Below are 21,003 nucleotides of genomic sequence, written 5' to 3' on the forward strand. Positions count from 1 at the left end.
CAGTGAGCGGCTATTTATTTACAACTACGAAATCCTCACACTGTTGTGATCTCGCCATCCAATACGATGTGAGGCCAAAATTTATTATTAACCCATCAGCAATATATCTATCATTAAGAACTATAATCTCCCGCAAGCGGTGATTAGGTGCAATCTAATAGGCTATCAGTTTTGTTAGTTAGATTATGTTTAACATTGCGTCAGTCGTTGGTGGTGATCTGAACGTTATATTATTCTTGAAGAATCAAGTTTGCGAAAACCGGTAGTAATTCTTTTTGCTGCTATTATCGGTTTCGGCAGATCTTCGCTGTCATCGGTTTGAAGTAAGGGACCCTGGAGCGGTAGACCGAGTCGAAAGTGATTAGCAAAAATCATCTATTACTGTTACAAGATACGATGATGACAGCGTAGATTTGTCGGAACCGGTAATAGTAATAAAATGAATACTAGGGATCTTGGAAAACTTTATTCTTCAAGAATAATATAGTTTTGTTAGTGTGTGGTAGTCAAATGGTTCAAATGGTTCTGAGCACTATGGGACTTAACATCTTAGGTCATCAGTCCCCTAGAACTTAGAACTAATTAAACCTAACTAACCTAAGGACATCACACACATCCATGCCCGAGGCGGGATTCGAACCTGCGACAGTAGCAGTATGTGGTAGTCTTTGGACATCATGGTTTATGAATGATAATCTAATGTGTGTGCATGTTACTTGATTATTCTGAACATCTGATGAAGTGAAAATAATTGGCCCCATTTCCGTATGTTTAACAACTATCAGAGAAAACTTATAGTCACGTTGTTATCCGTGATTAAACCAACTGCCGCACAGCAAACTTTTTCCTCAATTCTACTCGTACATTTTAATCACCAAAGGCTACGGGATGATGGAGAAAGGTAAATGTATCAATTTCAGGTAGGGAACCTGGTAAAAAACGACTGAGTCGAAAGTTATAAGCGAAAATCGTTCTGATATTACAGACAATGGAATACCTGTTCCGGTACTGTCGATGCTAAGACTGTAGGGTAGACAACCCCGTCGAGCACTTAGGTGCAGAGGTTAAGGCGACAAAGCTGATCCGGTGCAGACGGCGTTCTGTGTACTGACAGGAGCGATCGTGGTGTAGAATGTCTGTACTGCAGTAGACTGCAGCCTGCGTTTGCACCTTAAAGTGCTAACGTCGATCAGCCCTAACCAAATGGAGTTGTATCCGATGACGAACTTGAAGACATGATTTTCGTGTATGGGCAAGCAAATGGAGGCAACAGAGAACCGAAAAGCTTATACAAGAGCAAATATCCGAGTTTCCAAGACTGTTCCAACGATTAATTCATACAGCATAACGACCGAGGGGGACGACGAATTACTATTTGACTCCCGATTTAGGCGATGTGATGCTTGCTCGAGTGCATGAGTACTCGATCTGTTGTACGTGAAATGAATGTTTCGCAGAGTACTGTATCGTAAGTAGTACGAGAAATTCAGTTACATCCTACCACCAACGGAAAGTGCACGCTTTGACCCCTGCTTACTTTGGACCTAGTATCGTGCTCAACCAATGGTTTTTGCGGCGCCTTACAGTCAATCCTCAGTTGCTGCGTATGTACTTTCCAGGGATGAAGCCTGTTTCACCTTGATGAAATGCTAAATGTCCGCACTGTCGTGTTTGGTCCGATAAGAATGCGTATACTACTACGGTTGTTTTGCTTTGCCGAACTTCATCGCCTTAGAAGTCCACGTAATTTTCAACATTCTCTTGTAGCACCTCATCTCAAATGCGTTCATTCTCCTTTGGTCCGGTTTTCCCTTTGTCCATTTTTCACTAATATACAATGCTGTTTGAAAACAATGTACTTCTCTGAGCACTTATATCCGCTTTGCCTGTGCTAGTCTGCTTTTCATGTCCTTGCTTCATCCATCATGGATTATTTTGCTCCCAAGCTAGCAAAATTCCTTAACTTCATGCAGATCGTGCACAAATATTTTTCAGACATATACTACTCAGTCATCTGGAACATATCCAATGCCTTATTCGGGAATGGATGTGTTTCGAACACGATGAAGCCACAACTCCTCACCCCCCCCCCCCCCCCACCCCCACCTTTCACCGTCACCCAGCACTTTTTTCTGAGAGTTCGTGAACACTGGGACCAGAAAAGTAGATAGGCAGAGATATTTCATGCCCAGAACATTCACGTGATCTCACCCCACTCGGTTCCTTCCTGTGAGCCCATGTGAGAAGTCTTGTGTACGAGATGCATGTTGATACTGAAAGGGATGTCCTGGAAAGAATTATTTCTGTCTGCGACAGTGTCCAAACGATATCGAGGATATTAGAACGGGTACGACGGAACTCTGCGCGACGATGCCATGGTTGCATTTACGGTTCAGGACGCCATTTTGAACAGCTGTTGTAAATGTAGCAGCTTGTGAAACATGTGCAGGTAAATAGAATTCCTTACTACTGTACAACAGACTTAGCATTTTCGGTCTCTTTTCGGGATCAACTTATGTCTGCCGTTACTAGACTACCACAGGGGACATTATCTGAGGATATTGTGGAGTATTCAGCGGAAATCCTGAACGTCATGATCACGGGTCGGAAGTTGGGGCCCCTTAGTTTGAGGATGCACGAGGCTAACGCGGAAATTGAATAGATTTTAGCTAATACTTTTTGACTCGGTCTTTTCCGGACTGGGGTCCTTTATCTCAGATTGATACATTTATCCTTCCCCATCATCATCGCAGAATCAAGCTGAATATTCTCTTTCTTATGTAACAGACGCACCTCAGAAATCGAGTGCCATATCAGAAGCGCTCCTATAGAACAGAATGATGCCACAAGTACATCTACGTCTACATCTAAATGATTACTCTGCAATTAACAGTTAAGTGCCTGGAAGACGAGTCAGTGAACCACCTTCTAGCTATTTCTCTACCGTTCCACTCTCAAACAGCACGCGGAAAAAAGAACACTTTAATTTTTCTGTGCAAGCTACGATTTATTTTATTATGAGGATCATGGGGGCACCAACAAAATATTTTCATACTCTGAAGAGGAAGGTGTGATGGAAATTTGATGAGAAGATTCTGCCGAAACGAAAAAAAGCCTTTGTTTCAATGATTGCCCATTTCCGTGGGTAATGCTAAGTACTACTTCTGTTTTACTCGATGACTCCTCGTCAGTTACTATACGACCGTTCTGACAGCAGATCATGAATTCAATTGCGCAACTAAGACGATAGTCCATAGGCACCGTAATTTGATTAGAAGTCTCTTGTGAGGGAAGGTGTCCAAAGCCTTCTGGGAATCTAAAAAGATGGAATCAATTTTACAGCTCCTGTCAATAGTACTAATTACTTCTTGAAAATAAAGAATAGTTGTGTCTAAATCCGTGTTGGCTGTTTGTCAATAAATCGTTTTCTTCGAGATAACTCATAATGTTCAAACACCGTATATGTTCTAAATTCTTGCTTCAGATAGACGTGAGCGATACGGGACTGTAATTCAGCGGATTACCCGTATTTCCTTTCTTGGGTATTGGTGTGACTTGTGTAACTTTCCAGTTGTTAGCTACGGATATTTCGACGAGCCAGTGGTTGTATGTGGTTGGCAAGTATGGGGCTGTTGTATCGGCATACTCTGAGAAGAACCTGGTTGGTATATTGTCAGGACCGGATGCCCTGCCCTTATTGATTTAAGCGGCTATGCTACAATAACTACACTGCTGGCCACCGTAAATGCAACACCAAGAAAGACAAGAGGTAGCACAACAAAACTTATTTTGTAGATAACATGTTGACCAAGTATCAAATGATTACGTTTACAGACGTCTGTGACATGTGGTTCCTGCCAGAATCAGTAGCCAGAGTAGCCGCCATTGTTGGAGATCACCGCTGTCACACGTCTCGGCATTGAGTCAAAGAGACGTTGGATGTGTTCCTGGGGTACAGCAGCCCAAGCAGCTTCCACACGTTGCCAAAGATCATCTGGTGTGGCAGCTGGGGATGTAATCTGGGTAACTCGTTGAGCAACCATGGACCACATGTTTTCTATCGGCGAAAGATCCGGAGAGCGAGCCGGCCAGGGAAGCAATTCAATCTGGTTATTGACGAAGAACCTTTGGACAATGCGTGCCACGTGTGGTCGCGCATTATCCTGTTGAAATATGTCTGTGGCCGAGCCCTGAAGGTAAGGAAGGACAACTGGCTCCAGCACCTCGGATATGTAGCGCCGGCTATTTAAAGTACCGGCCATGCGTACTAGAGGCGTGCGAGAGTAATATCCAATACCGCCCCATACCATAATACCCGGTGCAAGACCAGTGTGGCGGTGCATAATGCAGCTGTCCAGCATCCTCTCTCCACGGTGTCTCCACACTCGAATCCGACCATCGTGGTGCTGCAGACAGAAGCGTGCCTCGTCAGTAAAGACAACATCATTCCATTCTGCCGTCCACATCCGTCTGTCATCACACCATTGGCGACGGAGACGTCTGTGGTTCTGCGTCAATGGTAGACGAAGCAATGGACGTCTTGCGGACAGACCACTCTGCTGTAAACGGCGTCGAATGGTACGCGCAGACATTGGATGATGCGTTACAGACGCAATGTGCTGTGCTATGGTTCGGGATGTCACTGAGCGATCCGTCACTGCCATGCGCACAATTTGCCTATCAGCACGTGAAGTGGTGCACCAATGTGAATGCGATCGACCACGTCGGTCCGTCGTACCCTCCTGCATCCAACGGTCACATATCCGCTTTACAGTTGTTTGGTTTCGTCCAACACGACTAGCGATTTCTCTGTATGATAATCCACAATCTAGGTAAGCTACTATCCTTCCTCTGTCGAACTCGGATACTTGATCAAACCATGTTCGCTGTTGTCTACGAGGCATAACTTATCGTCTTGTGAAACAACCACAAGGTAAACACACGTGCCGAACGTACACTCGTCGAAATCCCCAAGCCTTAAATGGCGCTATGAGGTGGCGCCACAGGCGCGCGTGATGTGCGTCTGCGCTGAAATTCTAATCAGTTGCATATCTCATCGCTGCAAACCCATGGTGTAAATTTCACTTGATTCGGATGCTTCCTTCAGTGTGTTGCATTTACGGTGGCCAACAGTGTACTTCTAAGTCACTTATGTTGGCAGTTGTTCTTGCTTGGAATTGGAGAATATTTACATCATCGTCTTTTGTGGAGGAATTTAGGAAAACCGTATTTAGTAACTTTGTTTTAGTGTAACTGTCATCCGTAACAGCACAATTGGTATCGTGCAGTCAAGGTATTCACTGTGACTTCCCGCTGTCGTCCTCTGCATACGACCAGAATCTCTTTGGATTTTCTGTCAGATTTCGAGACAGTGTTTCGTTGTGGAAAGTATTAAAAGCATCTCGCATTAAAATTCGTGCTACATTTCGAACATCTGTACAGCGTCGCCAATCCTGAGGGTTTTGGGTTATTTCAAATTTCGCATAATTTTTTCGTTGCTTGTATAACAGTATTCGGACGTGTTTTGTGTCTCATGGGAGATCAATGCAGTCTCTTACTAATTGATTGGTATATGTCTCTCAATCCAATTTCTTTGAATTTAAACCACATCTGGTCTGAGATTGGAAGGAGTGGAGACTGTCTCTTAGGAAGATCTCCAGAGAATTTTTATCTGCTTTTTTTTAAATACATGTATTTTGTGTTTATTTTTGATGGGTTTGGCTGTTACGGTATTCAGTGTCACTACAACAACCTTGTATTAACTGCCCCTGTATCTGCCATGACTCTCCCTGTCTGGTCAGTATGTTTTCACAACCATTTACATTTAGAGTGGACTACTGAACTAATTGTTCAAAATAATTTTCTGATAACATATCCAGAACAATTTAGGGCGACATGTTATGCGTACTTCCGGCTTTAAACATGTATTTTCGCCAACATATCGAGAGTGGATTGAAGTCGCCGCCAACTGCAAGGAGGGGGAGGGGGGGGAGGGGCTCAGCAAAGTGTCGGGTTGAGCGTCTCATACTTTGGCTGAACGGAACGATGTGATACGTATTACACTGAAATTTTGAACCATGTCTAGTACGCACTCGATATTGAAATCAATTTTACATTATTTCAGCATTAAATCTGGTACACCCGTATTTTTATGACCTCGAAGTATCTACCTTAAAGGTAGAGGTGGGTATTCGAGTCATGATTCAATGGAGAATCAGGGTCTCTTCAGTCCAGTATCGTGAGCTGATAATGGGACAGGTAGGGTTCCGGTTGGGAACGTTTGGAAGGAAATTTCTGGTTCTGACATTTCCTTTGTAGTCAAAGGAAGTGATCTATCAGCTTTTCTCCGCGCGATTGACTGAGTGTGCTTCCAAGTGTTCTGCCGCATTGTTCTTTCCATATATTTCGAAGACCGTCGCGGGTCGCAGCACCTGAAGAAGACAGCCGTGTCGTTCTTTCAGTTATTGTGCGTGAAGTGGAAACAACAACACAGAACATCTGGAAACACATTATTAACCAAGAGAAGCCTCCTGCAAAGCTTGGTCATGATGCAGTGCGGGGCATGAGGAGTGGGGGGGGGGGGGGAGGGGAGAAAGGGAGGCCACGTGACGACTGTCAAAGTAATTACGGGATAATAAGTTCCAGACAAAAATTGGAAAGCCCAATGCCTAACGTATCTATTTATACGAACACAGTAAAGTCAATATCTTCGTATGTCGATTGTAGGCGATGCCGTTGTCGGTGACTGCGGTTAATGCAACTGTATGGAAACATCGATATTGTTACTTTTTTGCAGAAAAAAGGTTATTATACAGGTTATGCACAATACAAAGAATACCTGATTTCAGATCAGCGTTACACTAGAATTTTTCGGTAAGAAAATCACTCTAGATGCATAGTAAAAGCTACTTATGCACTATACACCATCGACTGGAGAAGATTCGGGAATCATTGAGAGTGAACAGTTTTTGGGTGGCGATAGGCAGTACACCTTGCCAAAGAATTCGTCTCTTATTCAGCTGGCGATGTCTCAGATGACTGGAGCCGATGAAACCATTACCGTGCGATGTTCTACGGAGAGCGTCGCCACCAAGGCGCTCCCAACACCCATCCACTTGTCACTTTTTTAAATATTTTTGCTTAATGTAGTGACATCTTTCCATTATTTGTAATATCTTATCGTAATTTTCTCGGTACTTGTCGTCGATCTTTTTCTTTAATTCAGTGGCATCGTTACAGGTTAGTCATAATTTTGTGTTACCGTAAGATTCTTGTTACCTTTACTCGGTTCCTATTTTGTGATGTTCGTATTCAATATTGACTTAAGAATCGTCGTTGGGGGTAGCGGTTGCATTTTATTTGCCACTGTATACGATGTAATCCATGTCGCTAAAATGTTTTTGGCGCGTGACTGTCGGAGCTTCTCGCGATAAATGACTTTTTTCACGTAGTTATTATCTGGGTTTGTTCGATCTACACTGACGGGTCAAGAGACTGTCACTACTGCACACTGTGAAATTGAAGACCTCCTGGTGGCTTAACGTGCACGTGACCGGTGTGGAAAATACACTGAGGTAACGAAAGTCATGAGATACTAATTTCGAGCTGGATCTCCTTTTGCCCTATGTAGAGTACCATCTCGGCGTCGCATGGACTCAACAACTCGTTGGAAGTCCTCTGCAGAGATACTGAGCCTTGCTGCCTTTGTAGCCGTCCATAATCGCGACTTGCAAAAGTGTTGCCGGTGCAGGATTTTGTGCACGAACTGACCTCGCGATTATTTTCGATGGAATTTACGTAGAACGATCTGGATGGCGCAATCATTCGCTCAAATTGTCCAGAATGTTCTTCACCCCAGTCACGAACAACTGAGGTCCGGTTACATCGTTGTTTCGGAACATGAATTCCATAAATGCCTACAGATGTTCTCCAGGTAGCCGACCATAACCATTTTCAGTCAGTGATCGATTCAGTTGGACAGGAGGATCCAGTCTATTCCAAGTAAACACAGGCCACACGATTATGGAGCCACCATCAGCTTGCACAGCGCCTTGCTTACAACCTGGGTCCACGGCTTCGTGCAGTCTGCGCCACACTCGAACCCTTATCAACTGAAACCGGGACTCACCTGACGGGGCCACGGTTTCCCAGTCGTCTGGGCGCCAGCTGATACCGTCACGAGTCCAGGAGAGACGCTGCAGGCGAAGTCGTGCCATTAAGTAATGGCACTCGCATCGGTCGTCTACTGCCACTGCCAATTACCACCTAACTTCAGCGTACTTTCCCAACTCATACTTTTGTTGTGCGTCTCACATTGATTTCTGTGCTTATTAGGCTCACTGTTGCTTGTCTGTTAGTACTGACCATTCTACGCAAACGCTGCTGCCCTCAGCCGTTAATTTAGGCCGTCGGCCACTGTGTTGTCTGTGGTAATCCCTGGGATTTCGTATTTTCGGCACACTCTTGACACTGTGGCTCTCGGAATGTTGAATTCCCTAACGATTTCCGAAATGGAACGTCCGATGCGTCTAACTCCAGCTACCATTCCGCGTTCGAAGTCTGTTAATTCTCTTCGTTCGTGCGTCCGTAGTCACGTCGGTAACCTTCTCACAAGAATCTCCTGAGTAGAAATGAGACCTCCGTCAGTGAAGTGCCCATTTATACCTTGTGCACTTGATACTACTGCCATCGGTATATGCGCATATGGTTCAAATGGCTCTGAGCACTATGCGACTTAACTTCTGCGGACATCAGTCGCCTAGAACTTACAACTAATTAAACCCAACTAACCTAAGGACATCACACAGATCCATGTCCGAGGCAGGATTCGAACCTGCGACCGTAGCGGTCGCTCGGCTCCAGACTCTAGTGCCTAGAACCGCACGGCCACTCCGGCCGACCTATGCGCATATGGCTATCTCACGACTTTTCTCACACAGTGTATGGAAGCGGAACGGAGACGAACGTGGAATCATTCTAATGACGATGTGGGTTTCAAATGGAAAAATCCGCTTATGAAGAGCTGGAAACCCACTGACGACCAGCGCCTGGGAACGAGCACCTAGGAAGCGGCGAAGTTAGTCCACTGTTCGTGTACTACCGTCGCGTGTAAGTATGGGTGGAGGTTCAAGAACAGTGTAATCGCGAGTCATCGACGGATGTTGGACGTAGACATTTCATCACAGAACAGCCTTCACCCATCTGTAAATCGGTATAGGTGACAAATTGTAGCCGGTATGACGACTGAGTACAATGCTGGTGCAGGCGGTGGTTTTGGGAGCACACCGTTCAGTTCACATTGTTGAACATGTTCCTATGTTAACACCAAAGCGTCATCAGGTACGATTGCAGCTGGCATGAGATCATTAAGAATGGACCGTGGATCAGTGGAAGCGTGTCGCCTAGTTGGATGAATCACACTCAGGCGAATGCGTGCTTGAAAACTGCACTGCACCACTGAACGCAGGCCCACGGGTGCGGTATGATGCTATGAGGGTTACTGACGTGGGCTTCCAGGGGCAAGTAGTAGTAGTCGAAGGCAACACTACATCTGAACTACTTGAACATTACTGCGACCAACCTTTATCCAGTTATGCTTGCAGTCTTCCCTAACAGTGATGGCATCTTCCAGCATGATAACTGTCCATTTTACAAGGCCAGACTCACGCTAAATTTGTCTGAGGAGCATCAGAGGGAACCCACATTTTCACAAATTCGCCCGATCTGAAGCCAGTTCGTTGCAGAGATAGGCCAACATGCAATTAAATCGGATTATTAAGGAATGCCTGAGGAATTACAGGAGTAATAATGTTTTGGCCCGTCAGTGTGTAACTGCCAATCTGCGACGAAGAAATGCTGCTGTTGTGGCAGCGTGGGGACTGGACTGGAGATCACCGTGTAAGTAGTGTAGATAGAGTCTGGCCTACCTGCTCGGCGGATTGCTCCTCGATGACGAGCTTCATCTCGAGCGACTGCCTGGTCTCGAGGAAGGCGCGCCGCTGCTGCTTGTCGGCCAGGTAGTAGGACATCAGGCCCAGCAGGTTGGCCGCCAGCAGCAGCACGCCGTTCGCAGCCATCTGCACAACACAAGGCAGCCGTCACTCCAAAGGCACGCTGTCTCTCTCTCAGTATTATCGTTACTCTGCTTGTCCTGAAAAATGTTAAGGGCATTTTGAGATGCAGCACTATCTCTTAACACGTGACACACTCCTATGTTTTTATGTGTATCATTCTTACAACTCTTTTTTTTGGGTTCACATTATTTGTTATAGTTAAATCACTACCCTTTTCGTTACCCTTTCTTTAATCTGTAGGCAGGTTCGTTTATCGAAGGTGAGGCAAATATGTATAGGCACGCATGAACTGGATATATAGGTTTTAGTATTATAAAGAATGGAAGAGGATATAGATGAAGATGAAATGGAAGATAAGATACTGCGTGAAGAGTTTGACAGAGCACTGAAAGACCTGAGTCGAAACAAAGCCCCCGGAGTAGACAATATTCCATTGGAACTACTGACGGCCGTGGGAGAGCCAGTCCTGACAAAACTCTACCATCTGATGAGCAAGATGTATGAGACAGGCGAAATACCCACAGACTTCAAGAAGAATATAATAATTCCAATCCCAAAGAAAGCAGGTGTTGACAGATGTGAAAATTAACGAACTATCAGTTTAATAAGTCACAGCTGCAAAATACTAACGCGAATTCTTTACAGACGAATGGAAAAACTGGTAGAAGCGGACCTCGGGGAAGATCAGTTTGGATTCCGTAGAAATGTTGGAACACGTGAGGCAATACTAACCTTACGGCTTATCTTAGAAGAAAGATTAAGAAAAGGCAAACCTACGTTTCTAGCATTTGTAGACTTAGAGAAAGCTTTTGACAACGTTAACTGGAATACTCTCTTTCAAATTCTGAAGGTGGCAGGGGTAAAATACAGGGAGCGAAAGGCTATTTACAATTTGTACAGGAACCAGATGGCAGTTATAAGAGTCGAGGGGCATGAAAGGGAAGCAGTGGTTGGGAAGGGAGTGAGACAGGGTTGTAGCCTCTCCCCGATGTTATTCAATGTGTATATTGAGCAAGCAGTAAAGGAAACAAAAGAAAAATTCGGAGTAGGTATTAAAATTCATGGAGAAGAAATAAAAACTTTGAGGTTCGCCGATGACATTGTAATTCTGTCAGAGACAGCAAAGGACTTGGAAGAGCAGTTGAACGGAATGGACAGTGTCTTGAAAGGAGGATATAAGATGAACATCAACAAAAGCAAAACGAGGATAATGGAATGTAGTCAAATTAAATCGGATGATGCTGAGGGGATTAGATTAGGAAATGAGACACTTAAAGTAGTAAAGGAGTTTTGTTATTTGGGGAGTAAAATAACTGATGATGGTCGAAGTAGAGAGGATATAAAATGTAGACTGGCAATGGCAAGGAAATCGTTTCTGAAGAAGAGAAATCTGTTAACATCGACTATAGATTTAAGTGTCAGGAAGTCGTTTCTGAAAGTATTTGTATGGAGTGTAGCCATGTATGGAAGTGAAACATGGACGATAACCAGTTTGGACAAGAAGAGAATAGAAGCTTTCGAAATGTGGTGCTACAGAAGAATGCTGAAGATAAGGTGGGTAGATCACGTAACTAATGAGGAGGTATTGAATAGGATTGGGGAGAAGAGAAGTTTGTGGCACAACTTGACTAGAAGAAGGGATCGGTTGGTAGGACATGTTTTGAGGCATCAAGGGATCACAAATTTAGCATTGGAGGGCAGCGTGGAGGGTAAAAATCGTAGAGGGAGACCAAGAGATAAATACACTAAGCAGATTCAGAAGGATGTAGGTTGCAGTAGGTACTGGGTGATGAAGAAGCTTGCACAGGATAGAGTAGCATGGAGAGCTGCATCAAACCAGTCTCAGGACTGAAGACCACAACAACAACATTATACAGAGACCACAACAACAACATCATATTTACGCTGTGGAGATTTCTGTGGAGATTTCTCAGTCAATTTTCTTTTTTGGTAATGACATCTATGGAGAATTTTGTTGGGTAATGGTAGGAAGACCTAAGTCGAAACAAGGCCCCGGGAGTAGACAACATTCCATTAGAATTACTGACAGCCAGGCCTAACAAAACTCTACCATATGGTGAGCAACATGTATGAGACAGGCGAAATACCCTCAGACTTCAAGAAGAATATAGTAATTCCAGTCCCAAAGAAAGAAGGTGTTGACAGATGTGAAAATTACCGGACTATCAGTTTAATAAGCCACTGCTGCAACATACTAACACGAATTCTTTACAGACGAATGGAAAAACTGGTCGAAGTATCCGGGAAGATCAGTTTGAATTCAGCAGAAATGTTGGAAAACGTGAGGTAATACTGACCATACGACTTATCTTAGAAAATAGACTAAAGAAAGGCAAACCTACGTTTCTAGCATTTGTACACCCCAACAACAACATTATACAGAGTTATTCAGCTAAGATACACTACTAGCCATTAAAATTGCTACACCAAGAAGAAATGCAAATGATAAACTGGTAATCATTGGACAAATATATTGTACTAGAACCGACATGTGATTACATTTTCACGAAATTTTGGGTGCATAGATCCTGAGAAGTCAGTACCCAGAACAACCACCTCTGGCCGTAATAAGGGCCTTGATACGCCTGGGCATTGAGTAAAACAGAGCTTGGATGGCTTGTACAGGTACAAAAAAGAAATGGCTCTGAGGACTATGGGACTTAACTTCTGAGGTTATCAGTCCCCTAGAACTTAGAACTACTTAAACCTAACTAACCTTAGGACATCACACACATCCATGCACGAGGAAGGATTCGAACCTGCGACCGTAGCGATGACGAATACACGCTTCCAATGTGCGTTCACCCCGATATCGCCAAACACGGATGCCACCATCATGATGCTGTAAACAGAGCCTGGATTCTAGGGGACTGATGACCATAGATGTTAAGTCCCATAGTGCTCAGAGCTATTTCTTTCCTAATGTTAGCACGTTGTAGGTATCGCCAGCAGCGCCAACCTTGTGTGAATGCTCTGAAAAGCTAATCATTTGCATATCACACCATCTTCTTCCTGTCGGTTAATTTTCGCGGCTGTAGCACGTCATCTTCGTGGTGCAGCAATTTAAAGGCCAGTAGTGTATTTCACCTCACGTGTGAGGAGCATCGTTTCAGATCTTATATTGTGCACAGCTCATAATTTTACAGTAAGAGAACGTACGTTTCGCTTCCTAACCAAATGAAATATGTAAACATTCTCAAGGGCAGGAGCTAGGTATTTAATTTTCCAGAATTAGTGGTGACTGGATCATTTCCATTGCATGATGGTGCCATTTTAAATTTCAAATTGCACATAGTACGTTTCGAAGTATTTCACTGAACAAAATACGTTTTAATCCAATCATGTTTTCACATAATATGGTTTGAAAAAGTTCATTTCAATTTTTCATTTTTATTTATACACACATCAAAAAAAAATTTGCTCCATGGCGATTCCCAGAACTCTAAAAGATAAACGTTGACTGTGGATATTGTATCACAGACACAGTCCATTTGACTCTTCAGAGGTGTCACTAAACCCGCCCAAAGATGTAAACAACCACGCATGAGCAGCGCCTATTGGACAGAGGGGGTCCGATAGCCGATCGGTTCCAGTCATTCCACCAGGAAGTAGGTACACGGCTCGTGTTGTCTATAGTTCAACCATGCCTAGACGGTCAATACTGCGGTTCGATCGCGTCTGCATTGTTACTTTGTGCCAGGAAGTGTACAGGGGTCTCGGAGTGAACCAAAGAGATGTTGTTCGGACATGGAGGGGATACAGAGAGAAAGGTACTGTCGATGACATGATTCGCTCAGGCTGCCCAAGAGCTACTACTACAGTGGATGACCGCTACCTACGGATTATGGCTCGAAGACAGCAATGCCACCATGTTGTATAATGTTTTTCGTGCAGCCACAGGACGTCGTGTTACGACTCAAAGTGTGCGCAATAGCCTGCATGTGCGCAACTTCACTCCCGACATGGCGAGGTCCATCTTTGCAACCACGACACCACGCAGCGCGGTACAGATCGGCCCAACAACATGCCGAATGGACCGCTCAGGGTTGGCGTCACGTTCTCTTCACCGATGAGTGTCGCATATGCCTAAAACCAGACAATTGTCGCAGACGTGTTTTGAGGCAACCTGGTCAGGCTGAACGCTTTAGACACACTGTCCAGCGAGTGTTTTGGGGTGGCATTATGTGGGGCCGAAATTCGCCGATGGTGGTCATGGAAGGCGCGTAACGGCTGTACGATACATGAATGCCATCCTCCGACCGACAATGCAACCATATCGGCAGCGTATTGGTGAGGCATTCGTCTTTGTGGACGACGATTCGCGCCCCCATCGTGCACATCTTGTGGATGACTTCCTTCAGGATAACGACATCGCTCGACTAGGGTGGCCGGCATGGTCTCCAGACATGAACCCTACCGAACATGCCTGGGATAGATTCAAAAGGGCTGTTTATGGACGACTTGACCCATAAACCACTCTCAGGGATCTACGCTGAATCGCCGTCGAGGAGAGGGACAATCTGGACCAAAATTGCCTCGATGAAATGGTGGATAGTATGCCACGACGAATACAGAGATGCATCAGTGCAAGAGGACGTGATACTGAGTATTAGATATACCGGTGTATCAGCAATCTGGACCACCACTTCTGAAGGTCTTCTGTATGGTGGTACAACATGCAATGTGTGTTTTCATGAGCAATAAGAGCGGTGGTGTGATGTTTATGATGACCTCTGTTCCACTTTTGCGAACAGGTTCCGAAACTCTCCGAACCGCGGTGATGCAACACTTTCTTTGATGTGTGTATGGTGAGTCTGTAATCTTGTTCCATTTTATTCAGTATATTGTAAGCTTTTTTCTTCTACGCCATAGAATACCGTGGCCCTTCCCCACTTCAGCCTGCCTTCTTTGTGAATACAAGGCGGCTCAAAAATTTTTTGATGTGGATCTCGGTTAAAATAGCTAAATCGAAATACTCCTCATGTCATAATCGTAGATATTACAGCCAGATTATAAAAACATGCATTTATGCAATCTTTCCTACAGGAATAACGCATTAACGTACCAACATTACATGTTTCACTGAAAATGGTCATTTGTAAAACATATCAGGAGTTATTACTTACTGAGATACCTTTTCACAATGACTTATTTTTCGCAGCTCTGATTCTCATTGTGTGAACGTCCTTAGGTCGCTGTCCTACGAGGAAGTGGCCCTCCCATGGCGATCGAAAGTGCACAGCCATGCATTCAACATTACACTCGGAGCTACAAAATGAAAATAATGGGAACAGCCAACAATAGAGCGAGCTTATAACGCCGGCTGGGAAATAGCCTTGTATATTTCGAACCGGCGGTTGTGGAGTAGATAACACGATTTGATGCGAATCACATTTTTCATAATTTACTGTGGGAAAGAATACGAAATGACACGATCTGACTCAACAGAATTAAAGAGCATGCCACAATTAACATGAAAACGCATTAAACTTTTTTGCCGTCACTGCATTTAATAAGTTTTGAAACGATGTTCCTCATATTACCCGAACCGTTTCAGAATTCGTAAGTCTGTGAAAATATCTTCACTAAATGACGTACAGCCACTTTTCACAGCTATATTAATTACAGAGAGATAGATGTCATCTTCACTTCTCAAATTCAAATTTCTGCTTGTAGTATCGTGGTTGTAAAAGAGAATTTCTGTGGCGTTTCACTTTCCAAAATATGATTAATAGTTTCGGAGAAATTACAATATTTACAACTTAGGGCCGCTCTGTTTCAGGCATGGAACCGATTTGTGTCTTATGCGGAAGGTCGTGGCTTTTTACAGATCTGTCACGTCAGCGTCACTGGGAAATCCAGCTCAAAGCAGTCTGCCTGTAAGAGTGGAATAGTGGAGAAAACTTTAACTAAAACTAGTCCCACTTGGTTACATGTTGTTTGAGCGATACGCCAACAATAAGGCAAAAGACGCACCATCTTAAGATAACTCACCAGTAATAGTTCTGCTCTGGTCTGTGCCAGAGACTTGAAGAAAATATGCACGTCAGAATTTTTGTGGATTTGTAAAACAGGGAAGTGAGGAATAAAAATTGTTGCTTCGTGTGAATAATGTTAAGATACACACTTACATTCTAAGATTACACCGGCAATGGCAACAGAAAGGAAATCACAAAATGAAGTGGTCCTAAACACTTTCGCAAAATTACATGTATGTCATCAAGTATTCGAAATGTCCAATGTCTACTTCAATACGAGTTTTCAGTTGATACCGTTATCTGTGTAATTAATATACTTATTAAAAGAGAGTATACGTCTTTTAGACTTACGATATCTTAAACGATTCCGGAAGAATTTGTGGTGAACAACTTTGCTGATCACTCTGTATATCGCTCAGGGAATTCCGATAGCGAAAAGCACACATACTGTTTATCAACGTTCACGCGCTAGCGTAATTTAATGAGGCTTCCTGCTTGTGCACTAGGCACTCGTGAAGCATTGGAGCTTTTCGATTACGTACAACGAAATGGTATGAGGCGTACGTTGGTAGCCCTAGCTCGTCAGACAAACTGGGGTCGTCACATTAATTCTTCAGGCCCCTTATAATTCTTGAGTAACTTACTATGTAGCTTTTATCTGCTTTTTTCTCTTCAGAACCGATCTGTGCTATCGCTGCAGACGTTACCAGGGTTTAGTAGGTCAATACTGTGTAAATCTATGAAGACCTATACGTTTCATATATAAATCAACACGCGTTGTAAATTATTCCAGTGACTATTATTTCCTAATACCGTGCTTGTAATGATCGTGCTTCAGCAGCTGACATTAGTGTTTTACTAGTAAACTAATGAATAGTATAATAGAAGTTATTTTTTGTTTCCTTGTAATAAGAAATGTGGATCACTAACTGACGGGCTCGGAAAACTTCAAAATCAGAAAAATATTGACATCTTACGAACTTGCACGCAAGTAGATCCAGTCGCTCAAGTACTAGCTCAAACAAACCAGCATAAACGAAATTCTCACTTAATTTGAAACAGAAAAGGTACACACCGGTTTTTCGTTTCTCCCTTCAGGGTGAAAAAAAAGAGTGCTCTTATTGCTTCCCTGTTGAAGATTTCTGCCATAACGAGCAACAGAGAATTATGATCTCAAAAAATGTTCAAATGTGTGTGAAATCTTATGGGACTTATCTGCTAAGGTTATCAGTCCCTAAGCTTACACACTACTTAACCTAAATTATCCTAAGGACAAACACACACACCCATGCCCGAGGGAGGACTCGAACCTCCGCCGGGACCAGCCGCACAGTAATTAGGATCTCGGTCAGTTTTCCACAACAATTGTGAGAACGAACGTATCTAAACCAGAAAATTCTTTTCATGTTGTTATTCTCTACACATCAAAAAACAAAGTAATTATTGATTATATATACCAAGATTTATATTTTATTATTTAGAATCAGAAACAATCTTTGTTTAAGAAGGGAATTTTTCGTGAGGCAGACAAGTCATTCCATTACGAAATAAGCCAGAATAACGTTCTGATTTATGTATTCTGATTTTTTATAATCACCTGCATTAAATAAAATGTCAGAAACAGATTTTTATAGAATGTAGATTAGTAGTTCGTACATTAGTAGTTCGTACCATAGTCATGTTTTCCTATTCAAATAACTTTTATTAAGAAAACCTGTGTCACTTTTTCAGGAGCAGAATGTCATATAATCAGTTTCACCTCAGTAATTTTCACGGTGTTAACTGAGGTTTAAAGCAGTATTTTTTTACGAATCTTGGTTTTGAATTTGTGAAAGTTAAAACACTTTTAATCGGCACTAGTCTAGTTCCTTACCTAACTGGCATGTAACTTAGGAAGAGAATCTTACTAAGAAATGCAGGTGTCAAGGATTTTATTTTTTCTTCTTTCGAAATTGATGGTTTCTTTAGATCTCTTGAAATGAAATCCTTTTGACTAACGTAAAAAAGAAATAACTATAGTAAACGTTCGTAATGTTAACATGACTGTTATTGATCTGTTGCTTAATTCTATAGAAGCAGAGGAATGCTGTAAAAAGACTTCTGCTCACCCTATCGCTCAAATCATTTGTGTATATAGGGAACAAAGGACCCTTCAGGCTTCCGTGAGGTAACTGGCGATCCATTTGTCTCCGATGAACACTCGTCGTTCAGGACAACGTACTGGGATCTGTTACGTGAAAGTGTGCGAGTCACTCATGCATCAGGGAACATATTTCGTGTGCTCGGGTCTTTGTCAAGGGTCTGCAATGTGGCGCTGTGTACTATAATGATAAATCACCAACGATATTTGGTAAGATGTCCAGCAGCGCCGTTGAAACATGTGCCAGTCAACGTTTGGTCTCCTCTGCAGCAACCGTCCGCTGAAACATTTCTAGCAGAGTGCAGAAAGAGACGGACAAAGAGATCCATGACGGACCCAGGACTCCCGTCTTCCGCGAGGAGCGCCGTTACGATGCGACGGCCTGCTGTAAACCCGCCACACGGCGTCCTGCCCGCCGCGCCCAGCTATCACTCTACTCTGCTGACAGTTGTTCTGCTTTGTTCCCTTCTGTAATCAGCGTCTTCTGTCTCACGGCTCGTTTGTAGTACCGTCCATCATCATAGTAGCTTGCACAAAATTTACAGTCTCCGCATGCAAGGTGCGTTCCATAAGTAATGCGACCAAATTCGTAAAAAATCATTTATTGAATATATTCGTACAAATAATCAAAAATTTTCAGAATAGCACCCTCTTGCTTCGATACACTTCTGGAGGCGGTGTTTCCATGCCTGGAAGGCATCCTGGAATGCCTTTTCTGGAATGTCCATTAGATCTGATGTAACATGCGCCTGGATGCTTTCAGTCGTGTCCCAATGTTTTCCTTTCATGACTCCTTTTAACCGAGGAAACAAAAAAAAAATCATGGGGAGCCGGGTCAGGGCTGTATGGAGGCTGAGGAATCAGTGAGTCTTGGTCCTGGACAGGAAGTCGTTGACAATGAAGGCGCTGTGACTCGGCGTGTTGTCGTGGTGAAGTTTCCACGTGTCCTTGATGTCGCTTCAGCTGCGCGAGATCAATTTTTTGAGCAATGAAGGCGCTGTGACTCGGCGTGTTGTCGTGGTGAAGTTTCCACGTGTCCTTGACGTCGCTTCAGCTGCGCGAGATCAATTTTTTGAGCACTTCCAAGTAGAAAGCTGAGTTCAGTAGTCCCGGTAGATACGAATTCGTGGTCGACAATGCCTCTGACGTCAAAGAAGACAATGAGCATGGTTTTGATCCTGGAGTTGCTCATGTATGCGATCTTGGGATGGGCGACGATGGGGTGTGCCACTCTGAACTCTGCATTTTCGTCTCAGGGCCGTACTCAAAAATCCACGACTCATCACCAGTGATAACTGAGTTTAAAAAGTAAGGATCTTTTTCACACATTTCCAACATTTCTCGACACCGAAGCACTCGCTAGTGCTTGTGTTCATCGGTAAACACTTTTGGGACGAGTTTGGCACACACCTTTCTCATGTTCAAATCTTCGGTCAAAAAGCGGAAAACAGTTGTTTTTGACCTGTTTAGAGTTTGTGCTATCAATTGAAGACTCAGCCGTCTGTCAGAGTTCAAACAATCGTGCACACTCGTCACATTTTCGTCGACTCATGCGGTTGATGGCCGTCCACTGCGAGGTTCGTCGGCGATCTCCTCTCGGCTCTTCATGAACGACTTGTGCCACCGGAAAACTTGTGTTTTGGACAAGCAATCAGTCCCAAACTCATGCTGAAGTAACGGAAATTTTTGGGTGGCGGACTTCCCCGTACCGTTGCTCTACAGAATGATCCATTGTGGCGTGTTACATAAACTCAAAAGGGGATTGACGGAAACACACGTCCTGAATCTCCGGCAGCTCGCAGCCGAATGAGACAAAGAGCGTTTTGAAGCTAGTACCCCCCTCCACTTAGCCCAGCCGGTTACGGACATGCTGTGGTGTACCGTTGCGCCAGAAAAAAATTGGTCGCATTACTTATGAAACGCACTCTGTATTTCCTACAGATGACTGAAATCATCCCTGTTGCTAGTGAAATACCCTGAGAGAAATCCACATCTGTGCACATTGGTTTGCTCGCTCTGAGGAAGCATTTTAAACACATTCGTCACTGACATGTTTTATACCCTGTGCCTAAACAAATCCCCGACTGGTCAGAACGCTGGCCAATCATATGAAACGCTACCTTCATCTATAAGCTGCCCTATCAGACAACCTCTAACTGACAGGTGTGCATCGACAGTCAGCACGGTAACGTCTGTTGGACGTCTCTGGTACGCTCACCGTAGGATGAAACCTGTCGCACTAAGTTCCACGAATTTTTCCCTGAACATTACGATTCCTGTTAAAAAGAAACAGGAATGGTGTGATGGACAGGGAACTTAAGGATCGCTTCTGTCACTCTGTATCGCAATTAAAAACGAAACAAAATGTTCTTGCTTGTGGAGGATTACAAATACAACGAAAAAGCGTATCTTAAGGTGTACATTTTTCGGTATCTTGCGTTCTGTTATCGAAGTGATAACAACATGAATAAGTAGGATCAAAGATGCATAGATGAGATGGAAGGAGCACAGCTGGGTAAACAAACGTAAACCTTGAGGTCAGCTTATACAAGACGGAAATTTTTCTTCCAACAGTTTCAGTACAAAGCAATTATAGTGGCCATTGCCGACCGCTGTGGCCAAGCGGTTCTAGACGCTTCAGTCCGGAACCGCGCTGCTGCTACGGTCGCAGGTTCGAATCCTGCCTCTGGCATGGATGTGTGTGATGTCCTTAGGTTAGTTACGTTTAAGTAGTTGTAAGTCTAGGGGACTAATGACCTCAGATGTTAAGTCCCATAGTGCTTAGAGCCAT

The sequence above is a fragment of the Schistocerca serialis genome, chromosome 2 (assembly GCF_023864345.2).
Source record: "Schistocerca serialis cubense isolate TAMUIC-IGC-003099 chromosome 2, iqSchSeri2.2, whole genome shotgun sequence".
In the NCBI taxonomy this organism is placed as follows: domain Eukaryota; kingdom Metazoa; phylum Arthropoda; class Insecta; order Orthoptera; family Acrididae; genus Schistocerca; species Schistocerca serialis.